The 12804-nt window shown below is 45.4% G+C and overlaps 1 long non-coding RNA gene across 1 annotated transcript; it reads left to right on the top strand.

Annotated features, from left to right (window-relative positions):
* Window positions 1-7151: 7151 nt before the first annotated feature.
* LOC140647166 (uncharacterized) lies at window positions 7152-12129 on the top strand. The gene is made up of 3 exons (XR_012040683.1): window positions 7152-7289; window positions 11805-11905; window positions 12016-12129. It is a non-coding gene; the product is annotated as an uncharacterized lncRNA (long non-coding RNA).
* Window positions 12130-12804: the final 675 nt, after the last annotated feature.

Raw genomic sequence — 12804 nt, 5'->3', positions numbered from 1 at the left:
GAATATTAATATTATATATTGGAAACATTTTCATAGCCCGCAAAAGGCTAATGTGTCTCAGGAGCGAGATTCATTCAGGAGGGGCCAAGGTCGCCATGCATCTCGGCTTGCCTGCTCCCAGGTAAGTCACGTGCAGAGCCAGGCGTGCCAAGTCCTGTGCCCTGCGGTCCCCTGTCCCAGCCTCTGCGTTTCCCCAACAGCAGAGTGCTGTGGCTGCACAGGGCTCGATTTACTCTGCTGTTGAGTGGGCAGAGGCCGTGGTGCTGTCTCCAGCCAGAGGACCCTCCAGGAGGAGCTGCCTACGGAGGGGTGCACACCCAGCAGGCGAGTAGAGCAGATCCTGCAAAGACTTAATTTTTAGGCACTTTGGGTATTTCTGTGGCAGTTAATATTATTCTCATTGCAAGCCTCTGCAGGACTGACGCCTGTGAGGTGACATCTGTGACACCCAGCCCCCTCTGGCATGTGGTGGTTGCCCATTAGCCAACAGCCATGCCACTGGGCGAGCGTACGCGAGAATACGATGAAAAGGGAGAATTAATTTGAATTACGGAGCAGTATATCTTATCTCTTCTAACTAATTCATGAGATAATTGTGTGTGTAACAAGAAAAATCCTGTTCCTTGTGCTGACTACAGCGATCCGAACAACAGGTCAAGAAATCCCAGTACAAGAACCTTACTTGGACTTCAGCGAATGTCCTCACTGGTAGGTTGTTATCCAGCAAGCGTTAGTAATTATGGATGAAGAGTGAAGTTGTGTCAAGAAGCCTAAACTGAGACAGAGGAAAACCAAGGAGTAGTTTTACTGGCATAGTTACGGAGAAGGAGGTTAATTGCTGTATGTAATTACAATACAAGTTAGAATAAATTGGTGTGAACTCGCACACCAAATTGCAGTTTGCAGAAGGTACTGAACTAGGGCAATAAAAGCTGGAGAGGAGTTGAAGAAATTCAAAGGTACTTCCAGAGCTGGATATTTGGTAAGAATGAAGGCAAATAAAGATAACTGAAAAGTTATATAATTTTTTTTTAATATCTGCCAAAGTCACTGCAACAGATTACAAGGAAAGAGTATTTGGTTCCTCGTTCCATGTTAAATTCACTGGGGAGCTCCTCCTCCCCTCCTGTTTGCTCTTTCACACGTGGTCACATCCCCCGTGCGACGACTCTGCACAGGTACGCAATGCACAGGCTCACTGCGCCCGTGCCGACTGCAGCGGGGAGTTGGCTGCTTAGGCAGAAAGCAGAAAAAATCCCTTACTGTCATTTTCTTTACTGTAGCCTGTGAAAAATCTCCAATAGTCTCTGCAAAGAATAGCAGTACCTTAGCATTCTAAGTACTTAGCATTACCTAGTACTACTTAGCATTCTAAGTGGAAATTACTGATTGAAGAATGACTGGCTATGGATGGCCACAGAGTGATTTCTTTCTCATAGACTTAAAAAGTACATTGTTTGCTTTAGATTTTTCTCCCTCACACTGAGTTTTCCTACCTGTAGTGTTGGTTATTGATTGATGTTTTATAGATGGTCTGTGAAAAGTAATTAAGACAAGCAGGTCTGGAAGTATTTTCAGGGATTTCAAATGGAGAAAGATTGAAATATACTTGGAGAAATATCCTTGAAAATGTAATAACAGCTTGGTTTTCAGGTGTGCTGTGGCAAACAGTATTTTCTGTTGTCCTTCTAGCTGTGTCCCCCTCCTGTCTGCGTGCAGCAGTCCTTTCCAGTAAAACCCCTTTTAGTCATTCAATGTATAAGAAACTTTAAAAAAATATTAGAAATTAACAAAAAACCCAGGTGGTTTTTTACCAGGTGGTAAAGCTAAGCATCAAAGTTGACTGAAGTGCACCCATGGACATGTAGTGGAATCCCTTTTCCTTTGGGGAGACACGTGTCCAGGGAAGGGAAGGGAAGGGAAGAGGGAAGGGAAGGGAAGGGAAGAGGGAAGGGAAGGGAAGAGGGAAGGGAAGGGAAGGGAAGGGAAGGGAAGGGAAGGGAAGGGAAGAGAAGAGAAGAGAAGAGAAGAGAAGAGAAGAGAAGAGAAGAGAAGAGAAGAGAAGAGAAGAGAAGAGAAGAGAAGAGAAGAGAAGAGAAGAGAAGGGAAGGGAAGGGAAGGGAAGGGAAGGGAAGGGAAGGGAAGGGAAGAGAAGGGAAGGGAAGAGAAGGGAAGGGAAGGGAAGGGAAGAGGTACAAACCCCTCGAGGCTACTGCTGTTACTTCAGCGTTTCCCGTCGCTGCTGAGCCGCAGCCTTCCCAGGCACGGCGGTACCACCAGCGGAGCTGTTTGCAGGCTCCATCAGTGTCCGAATAAGAAAAACGTGACTCGTTGCTGGGAACAGAATACTGTTTATCCCATATGAAATGCTTTGCTAGTGAAATCTGATACAGGCTTCACGTTAAAATAATCGATGTAAAGTTCAGTCTGCTGCACTTTGATACTTAAGCACTCAAAGCGCTTAGGTTAATGAGCGGGAGCGGGGAGCATGCAGCCCTCTCCTTCGTCCCTGAGCCCTGGGGTGCCGGTGGCAAAGAGGGGGGGGATTTTGAAGATGGTGGCAGGTTGGGAAGAGCAGCCCATCGCTTTCACTGCCGTGCTGCGAGGATAGCTTACAGACTCAGCCAAGCTTTGGAGACGGTACAAGTGCTCGTGTGGTATTATTTTGTTGTCTCTCGTTCTTCACGTGAGGTGGAAGTGCCCTGAGCTGGAGCTTGAGGAGAGACTGGCTCCCTCTGCAAGCAGCCGCGGGAGCTCTGCCGCTGCGGGCAGGAGGGTTACAGCAGCTCCCACGGGGGCTGCGGGCAGTGGGGAAAAATGGGGCTGTTTCAGCGCCTGGTAGAAGAAAGCCTGAGTGATCATGGGTGAGGCTCAGAGCAATAGGGATAAACTTCTCAGGTCATAAAGTTTGGTCTCCTTCCTTACTGCCTCATTGCTCTGGTAGCGCGTAATCGTCTTGTGAGCTAATAGTCTTCCTCTTTCTCTGTCAAAGCCAAATAACAAGTCCCCATGCTAAAGCTGAAGTTCCACTTAGGTGTTTCCAGGTGCATGATGTGGAGTTGGTGCAATCAAATTTAATCCATTTCTAATATTCCAACCCACAAAGCCATCTAAGTCTCATACATAATATTCCAGTATTCCCATCACCCTTACAATACCAACTAACTCTGCCAAATCCACAGATTTTATTAGGATTCTCCTACCTGGTTAATAAAAAATATTAAATAAAATCACTTGAAATGCTGAGCCTTCAGAAATGGTGGTACCCATCTTTACCTGATGGCTCCCATCTCGGCACAGCCGACGGTTGTCTTCCTCTTGGCCAGCTTCTGCCCACGGCAAAAGTACTTGGTTAAAGAACCGGTTTCTGTATGGCACCTCGTAACAGAGGCGCAGGTAGCTTGCCCCCAAACACCCCACTGTGCAAAAGGTCACTTGTCTTTCTGAAGAACGGTATGAGATTAGGTTGAGGGTAGACAACTTTAGGGAGTATAGACAGACCTTCATGTCTTTCATTGTCTTTTGAAAGTCATAAATGTTTTCAAATCATAGTTCAATATTGAGGATGCACTAAAATGGCTGCAGTTGTTGAGATTGCTTGGTGTAGTTTTGGCTCACATATGGATGCTCTTTCTTTGATAGATGTTTTGCAGCAGACACAGGCTGGTCATTCCCAGTTTCTGTGCAACAAAATCTTTTTCAGGTGGGATGTGAGCACTTCCAGTTTTACATTCACATTCCCATTTTATTTCCCTTGCAAGGTCTAACTGGGTTTGTCCACATCCCTACACCTTCTTACCTGTAAGAGTTAACTTTGCTTTGCTGATCAGTTTTGTTTTCAGTAACTCATTCAGTGCTACATCCTGCTACCCGCTCTGAGGTGACAGGATAAGGCGTCTTCCTTACAAGCTTTTTCTCCTTGTTTGGGCTGCTGGTTTTTAAATCGCATTTTTGTGTTTATGGAGAGAAATGTCATGCTTGTCCCACAAGTTCTTCAGTTCAGCTGATGTCATTAACCTGTTGATTTCTTAAATCCCGACATTAGAAATTGAAAATCTGACTCAAATACTTCAATTGCTCCCCCCCCCAAAAAAAAAAAAAAATTAAAATAAATCAAATTATAAGGAAGTGGCATCAATGTCTTACCTAGATGGACATCAGCTAAGACAATTTAGCTCAATTCCATAGTGGGTTTTGGCATATGAAGCAATACTCGGCCAGGCTCAATATCGGGTGGGTGCAGAGATCCCCACTGTGGGCAGGGAAACCGCAGAGCAGAAGGAAAACATTAAGTGTTTTGAAACAGTTGTGAGAGGCTCTGCAGAATTTATGGCCTTTGGGGGCCCATGAGAGGTTTATGAGGCCGGAAGGTTTCTGGGGAGCACTTTTGTGTGGGCTTTTGCAGGTGGCTCCCCTAGATCTGACGTCTCCGTTTGCTGGAATCACCTCCTTGCTGGGACTGGTGCTGCAGATGTGAAGGCAGCAGCAGGAGCGTGAGTTATCTTTCAGGGTGGTGTGTCTGTGCTTCCTCTGAAAGGCTCCTCAGCCGTGCTTTGGCTTTCTGAACAGCGAGTCACGTCTCTCTGGGGACATGGGCAATTTTGCTGCAGAGTGGCGTTCTCGGATCCTCTGCATCACCAGGAGGACGGGCAGGCTCCTGGCGTGTAGTAGCATCAGTGTCAGTAAACGGTGAAGACCAATGTACTGTTTTGGAAAACAATTGCTTGTAAAATGTCTGTGCAAGGCCAGAAGACAAAAAAGCCTTGCATTCAGGTCAGCCTCAACTGAACAAATTTATTCCTCCAGGTGATTTTATTTTTCAGTGGAACTTCTTGCAGCATTGCAGAAGATAGCAAAAATCTGGTTTTATATATATTTGACTTTTCATCAGAGGCTTATTAGAGGTTTTCTGATGCTCAGTTGTTGTAATCCCTTCAAATAGCAACAACATAACTTTAAGTGTTTTATTTAGTGTAATGTACAAAGATGGTAATGATCCAGAAACCTCTTCAGGAACAGTGGCCATGTCACTGCCTCTTTTCTGAGCTTATCTTTCTAGTCATTAGGAGCCCACTAAAGCTATCGAGCACAAGCTGGAAACAGGTGTCCTTGCCAATATTTCATATGCTTTTCATCCATTGACCACAAAGGCTTCATTTGCCCATCCACCCCGACTCACTCTGCGGCTCTGGTGGGATGCCCTCGTTTGGCATGGGTTTTCCCCTTAAATTGCACGAAGGGGCAAACTGCTGTTTGCCTCGGTGGCCATGCTGGCGTTCTGCTGCCTTCCCTGTCCATATTTACAGCTTCTGGCTTGAATCCCGTTTCTTATGGCTTTGGCTGGACAGGACAATGATGGAGAGGGAGGCTAGAGACCGTGTGGGGGTCTCTAATGCTTCCCAGGCCGGAGCATGTCCTGTTGCGTGTCCCACCTGCAAGCTGCATGCTGGTGAGGTGAGCTCAAGCATCTACTCAGCTTCCAAACAATCCCTGCTGGGGCTCAGAGTCATCAGTATCGATGCTATTTCACTGAAGCCTTTATTTACACAACTGGTGCAAGTATCACAGAAAGATTATTGCAGAGGGGTGGGTGAGGGCTGTTTAAATTGGTTTTCAGAAAGAATACAGGAATCGATAATTCAGTTTTATGAATCACAAAACCGAGCAGATAAAACTTGAATAAGGAGCCATTTGGTAACTTGTAGCCCACTATATAAAGGTATTGTCCATCCTTGAAGAGGTTGCTCTAGCTGTGTGTTAAGGGATATACCTGAATGTAGTTATTTCTCTTGGGTTTTGCTCTCCTATGGGGCTAGCAGCTGCAGAGCATGCTTTCTGATCATATTTTGGTCTTATTTTTAATTCATTTCCTCCACCTTAAAGTATTCATCAGCTGCTGTAACCTGTTGTTTCAGGCAGCTGCTAGATCCTAGCTGATGGAGTTTATTGATTTCTGACTCTGATCTTGCAAATCTTATTTCAAATTCTTCAGCTGCCAGCGCTGTACTGGGAGCCTGAGCTGAACTGCAGCATATTACGGATGAGAGAGCTCTCTCGTGGGCTTTCTCATGCCACCAGCTGCAGAGCCCCTCTGCATCCCCTGCTCTGGAGCAGCCCACCCTGATGCTCTGAGAGGTCTCAGAGCAAACCCTGATGCCTTCCCCTCCCGCAGCCCCGGGCACGGCTGTGCCTGACACCTCAGCATGCCAGCACTGGCCGTGCCGTGCCGTGCCGTGCTGTGCCACACTGCGCCGCAGAAGAGGGGAGACGAGGAGCTGTGCGCAGCAGACGTCAGGCAGTGGCTTGGTGGCCCCAGCTCGGTGGGTGGCAAGCCCCCCATCCCAGCCCACCTCCAGTCCCTCTCTCCTCGCACACAAATTGTGGTCCCGTCCTCTCTGCTGCAACGGAAAGCCTGAAAACCTGAACCAGATGCAGGGTTTCACCTGAGTTTACAGACAGCCTGGAAGCAATAACTCTGGGAGGTATAAACTGCTCCTTTCATCATAATAAGATGTTAACTGGGGAAAAGCCCCACTGCTCCAGGCGGCCCTCTATTAACGCCGCTGCAGCAGCTGGGAAAGGGTGATCTGCTGGATCAGTTTCTGCAATGCCCACCCCCACGCGTGCCCCCACGCCTGTGGCTCAGGGTCTCCAGTTCACACGTCCCCCCCGACATGGTCCTGCTCCCTGAGGCAGAGGGTGCCTGCTCGTGTCCCCCCCCAGCTCAGAGTCCCTGGGGTCCCGAGGGCTTCGGTGAGGGCAGTGGTGCATAGCACTCCTCGGAGGGCTGAACAAAACATCTGTTTGCCATCGCTTTGGGTTGTTTATAGCATTTTGATGATCTCTTCTGCAACGTTTTATTTTAAGGAGCCTGGTGATACTCCCACGCAGAGTGCAACAGAAGTGCAGCTTGCTCCTGGTTTATGTATTTCAGCTAAGGTTGCCTAATAATTTGTGAAGTTCACGGAGCACGCTCCCCTCTGATGCGAGGCCAGACGCAAGAGCATCATTCCCAGCTCTCGCGTTGCCAGCCGCAAGCTGAGCTGCTCTGCTCTCCCCCTTGGTTTCTATGGGAAGGGATGTTTGGGCAAAACCAAACTGGCTCTTCTTTGATGTGAAGTTAAAAAATCACATTATAACTTTGGGAGCCAGGCTGCAATTTCTTATCATGCAGCATGGGATCAGAGGAGCAAAACCAGCCAATGTCCTCCTCTGCAGTGCTCTGTACCGGTTTGCTTTTCTATAGTGGAAAGTCCATATATGCGGGACGTGGCTCGGGCAGCATGAAGGTAAGGAGGAACAGAGAGGAGATGTGTTTTCTGCTGGGCAACCTTATCTGCTCTGATTGTGCTGGATTTTCAGCTAAGTGTGACTGTGAAGGATAATTACCATCATGTGTTACCTGAGATTACAGGGTTGCTTTCCAACTAACGACACTAGGAGAACCAAGCAGTTGTTAATATTTAATCAGGCTCTTGGCTTAACAATTGGATAAATGAGGTGTGTAATTACACAATTATAGAAGACATTTCAGATAGGAACTGTGCTGTTATTAATAGTGAAGGTGAAAGCTGGTGAACATACACCGTTCAGTCCCATCAAGTCCCATCATTAAAAAAGATCTTCAGCACGAGAGTCTAACAGCATGTCCTATGAGATGGTAAACAAAGGCTTCAGCTGCTTTTGAAATAAAAATTCCTGCTTGGCCAAGAGGTTTCAATGTAAGAAAAATACCAGACCAGATGTTTTGTTGATGTGGCAAGCTGTAATCAGGGGTAACTAGGGAACATTTAAATACGTACACAGAGTATACCATGCGTTTATGGCCATGCTTTATGTATCATTTCTCAGCAGTCAGGCAATTATTTTCCCTAGGTTATTAATTTTAAATTTTATAGGAAACAGAGAGGTACCTTTTAATTCAGTGTAGTACTTACCTGTCCAGAGGAACTTTTCTTTAAAATAAATGTTTGTTGTATGGCACATGCAAGGTGTTGTGTTTGATCGCAAACTACCAGTCAGAATGAAAATGGAGATGCTGTCTATAATGATTTCATTAGTCAGTTCTTTTAATCCTGTGCTTTATCTCAGCTCCTTAAAAACATTTTATTTTTTCAAGTGATCTGGATTTGAAAAGGTTGCAATAGTTGTAGTTCTTCAGTGAGCACTAACTGCAATTCTCTCGAGAGTCAATTAGTGGGATACCGGAAAGTTAACATCAAAATCAAAGAACTTACTGACCAGCATGATTGCAGGTTAGTGCTATGAATCTGAATAATGCATGAAATCAAATCTTAGAAATGCTTTGCACAATGCAATGAGACGGCATTCGGGTGTTAATGTGGTTTCTCAAATGAGAGGTTGTAAAAACAAGAAGCACATTTGTTGGCAGATGCTATGGGCAATAGTGTTTTGATCCCCTCCTCTTCCCACCTGAAAAGTTTGCAGTGATCCAGATCTGGATGCACAGACATTGTTGAATTTCTCAGTGTCCGGTTCTAACTGTGACTAGATACCACCAACCTCTGGAGTGTGCTTTGAGATCAGGGGAAGGAGTGTCCTGTCGAAGTCACATTAATGTTTTTCTTCTAGAGGTATTTCTATCAAGAAATCACGTAATCAGAGAAATGGCTTGCATGCTTACTGCTCAGCAGAGTGCTGGTTTTGTGCCAGTGGCTGAGCTGCACCATGAACTGTCAGGTCCTCCTGGCATGTGCTTGCACATTGGTTCCTCTTTAACAATTTGTACTTGGTGTTGAGCTCATGCTGTGAAAAGAGCAGAACCCTTCAATTATAGTGATGCAGAGCCAACAGAGATAATTAGGAAAATAAGCTCTCAGCCCCAGCGAGGTTAAGATTTACCTGTATGACATGTTGGCATAGAATTGCAAAGGAGATACAAAGAAATGCACAACCAGAATAATTTCCTATTGCACAACCAGAATAATTTCCTATGGCATGTTACCTTATGATCCAGTTTAGTGCAACCTGCTTCTTCGTCTTCCTCTCTGCCTCACCCTGAGTCTGCCAATCCTGTCTTACCCAAACTGGTCCCACTGAAATAATTTTCCTCTATTCTGACTTTGTCATGCACCTTCCTAAGTCTGCATCTCTGCAGCTCCCAGTGTCACTTTTGAGTTCTGCATAGCCATGGGCTGCGCCTTCCAACCTCCTTGGCAGACCTCTCTTGCTCCTATGTGATACTCACCTCCTTGTGCTCCCCATTCCTTCTAGTACTTTCATTACATTGCCACCAAGAACATCTTTGATAAAGAGACTTGCAGCTCTCTTTCCTTTTCAAGACATGATTCCTCTGTTTTGCTTTCCCCATGGGCTACCTCCAAATTCCTGGATGAAACATAGTTTAGAAACCCAGGAACCTTGGAGCTGTAATATTTGAACATTGACCAAACAAGCTAAAATATATTGAACTTGTTTGGTTAAAACGCGTCTCTCCTTTTCTACTGAGAACGCACCCTCATGGCAGCTCCATCCATGCACTGTCCAGGCTGTACATTCCCCGAGGAAGGACCACCTATGGCACTTGGCTGTGAAACACTTCATGTCTTTATATCCCTGCGTAAACAGGTTGGGGATAATGAAATAAGCAGCACGCAAGGCTTCCCACTCCCACCCTACAGACCCATGCTAGCCTGCCCTTTGAGGGGCGAGTGCCAAAGTGGTGAAGTCTCTTTTGGCCTGTTCGAAACACAGCTTTTCAGTGGGCAGCAGGGAAGCTGCTGTCAGCTGGTGGGTTTGCGGTGGGGTGAAAAGAGAGCTGCCTACAAGGTCCTGCCTGCTGGGTGCATGGGCACGGAGATGCATAATTTCCTGTAACGGAGTCCAGCCTCCTCTCAGTGCACTACTTTCTTAAGAGAGAGTTTCATTATCTCTAAAGCTTTTTATTGCATCACATCCCGTTAGTCAAGACATGATCTGTGCCCAGAGCTACTCCAGCAGTTATGATAAAGGCCTTTGCTATTGGCTTTTGGGGGAAAGTCCAAGACTCACAGAGGGACTTTTCTAGCTAAGGCAAGCAAGATTTATGTATTAATTAACATTTGTGGCATCTTGAAAACAGAAAATGCTGCATATGTACTTATGTATTTTTCCAATGCCAAAGTGGCTTGCATTTAAACCTTTTGAAGCCCTAGTGACTTGATCTGTGAATTCCTGATCTGCTCTGTCTATAAAATTAAAAATAAAACAGAAAGATATTGGGTCCTGGCATCTGAAGAAGACACCTCCCATATGTGGGGTGTTCCCTTTTGTACCTCTTGGAGGGTTTAAGTCCAGAAGACTGCAGAGTCAGTGACCATAAAGTACTTATGGCATGAATGCATAAAACACGTATTTAATTAAAATGTTAAAATATGTAGAATGTTTCAAAGACACTGCTTTGTAGATTTCTGCAGATTGGGCACATCAGTAATTTATGCACTGTCTGGTTTTGCATGTTGTACTGGGCTATTTGCTCTGGTCCTCAACTGATGCGTGGACCACAGCAGCCCTTCCACTCTGCACTACCCCAGTGAGACAGGATGGTTTGCAAAGGGAACACACAGTGACAAATGCCGTCTCACGGCCATTTGAAGTGGTGCACACACTGATACACGCACACAAGCAATTCTAAAAGAAAGACGAGTCACTGTTATCTTGGAGCTTGGGAGTCAATTTAGCTTTCTGCCAGATTGATACCTCCATTTCTTTAGTCGTGATTTGCAAAGGCAGCTTTCATAGGTTTCATAAAATCAGTTTGTTTCTCTGTCTTTTCCTTTGAAGAAAGTCAGTGTCACCCAGACCTCACAGAGCTCTCAGCTGGATGCACATGTTGGCTGCCCTGTTTGATCCTCACTGAGCTAAATGTGTTTGTTTGCACTTGACCTCCTTTGAAGGGAGTGAGAGTCCAGCAACGTATCATCTCTCTGTGCCGAGGCAGGGGGATCATTCCATGGGTTTATCCCACAGCCCCCAGAGGTGGTATTCAGGGCACTTCGTAACAACTTAGAGACACCAGCTATTCCTCTATGTAGTAACTCCCAAAAGAGAGAAAGAAAAAGAGTTTACACAGCGTGTGGATAAACTTCAGGGCACATCTTGCCTTTTAATAAAACTCTAAATATCAAAAGTAAATCTGCTAATGCGGGTGACACTGATCAATGGAGAGTTACTCAACTTGCTTTGAAGGGTTTCTGTTGGTGCTTCAAATTCTGGTCAACAGGCACATTAAGTCAAATGCAGTCAAAGAAGTGCAGAGCAGCAGAATGGCTGGGGAAGCCCAGGGAGAGGGAAGATGAGCAGTGAGCTTGTATTTTGGCAGGGAGGTGACTGCAAGCCTGAACTCACTGCAGCATAAAGAGACAAGTGAAATAAGGCAGCATTGGGTTCTGCAGGACCCGCTTATCTGTTATCTGTAGATTTTAATTTCTGTTTGTAAAAGAATGGATGGCTGTTATGCAACATTTTTCTAATACTCCTGCTGTGGAAAACAAACCACATCTGGCACATAAAATAACAGTGAAATTATCTGAAAGATGTACTGTTCTTAAAAGCAGCCACAAGTATGTGTTCAAATAACTTGCTGGAAAAGAATAGATCCAATTTGTCAGATGATAATACATAAGTTTAGAAGGAGGGAAAAATTAAGCCAAGAGAAATACTGCACTTCAGAGAGTTCAAATAAAGAGGAGGTTCCTTTCCACCAAACTTCTGCAGGCTTGCAAGGCATAAATTACACAAACAGCATTTAAAAACAGGAATGCAAAATTCAAAGAGCAAAATTAAAAGCTCTGTTCGTGTTCCAGCCGTGCAACAAGTGTGGAGCAGATGTCGGAGGCCTACAGTTAAGAAATCCCCTGGTCTGGATACGCAATTTCCAGCGTGTCCTGTCGGCACGCATCTGAAGGTAGGTTCGTAACAAACATACTGTCGGCTATGTAAAATACACAGTGCGTGAGAAGAGGAAATACTGCAAATCTGAGAATGACGCTTTCCCTTGTGTGTTCCCTAATGAAGCTGCTACTTCATAGCGTTTCTGAATGAGGAGGCACCGGTGGCCCGAGAGCTGTCACACTCCATCTCGGTGAAGACCCCACCTCCTCTCCCAGTTCCCCTCTCGTGCTGGTGCTGAGGTTTCCAGTGAAGCACAAGGTAACTCGCTGCCTCTTAAAATGGAGCAGTTCACCTTAACTGCAGCTGACGTCTGGGTGCGGAGGATGTATCCCGCTTTCATGGTCCGTTATACCCTGTTCGGGTGAAAAGGCCTGCGCTGCCATGTGTCCCCGTCCTCCCCAGGAGCCAAAGACAGAAAGGAGGAATAAAAGGAAAAATAGCATATTGAAAGAGTTTAGCTGAGGGAAATAATCAAAAGACTATTGATTTGTTTCTTTGTTTTTATGTTTAAGGTGATTTCTGAAGCTACAGTTTGATAATCTTCTTAAAATATGACAGACTTTACACATTAAGTGGTAGAAAAATACCATACCTCCTACGCTTCCAGCAGTGGGAGAAGCATGTTGTGATGACTATATAAAGCCCTTCCTGCAACTGAGTTGTTCTTAATTTAAATATTTTTATCCACCAAACAATAATAAAACATCAGTCAATACCACACACAGATCCCAGATGAATGCAAGCCTGAACGCAAATTAAAGGCTTTGCTGACAGCCTGAACAAGAGGGTTTTACACGCAGGTCTGCAGGCTTAACATTAAGGATCAGGTTCTCGTTTAAACAAACTCCCCTTTACATCACCTCCGCAGTTGCAATGGACCTTATTGTGGGAGTAGATTACACGCCCGCTTAA

Source organism: Ciconia boyciana, chromosome 2 (assembly GCF_034638445.1).
Source record: "Ciconia boyciana chromosome 2, ASM3463844v1, whole genome shotgun sequence".
NCBI classification, from domain to species: Eukaryota; Metazoa; Chordata; class Aves; order Ciconiiformes; family Ciconiidae; genus Ciconia; species Ciconia boyciana.
Note: the sequence above shows the minus strand (reverse complement) of the source record. Positions and strands in the feature narration are given on the sequence as shown.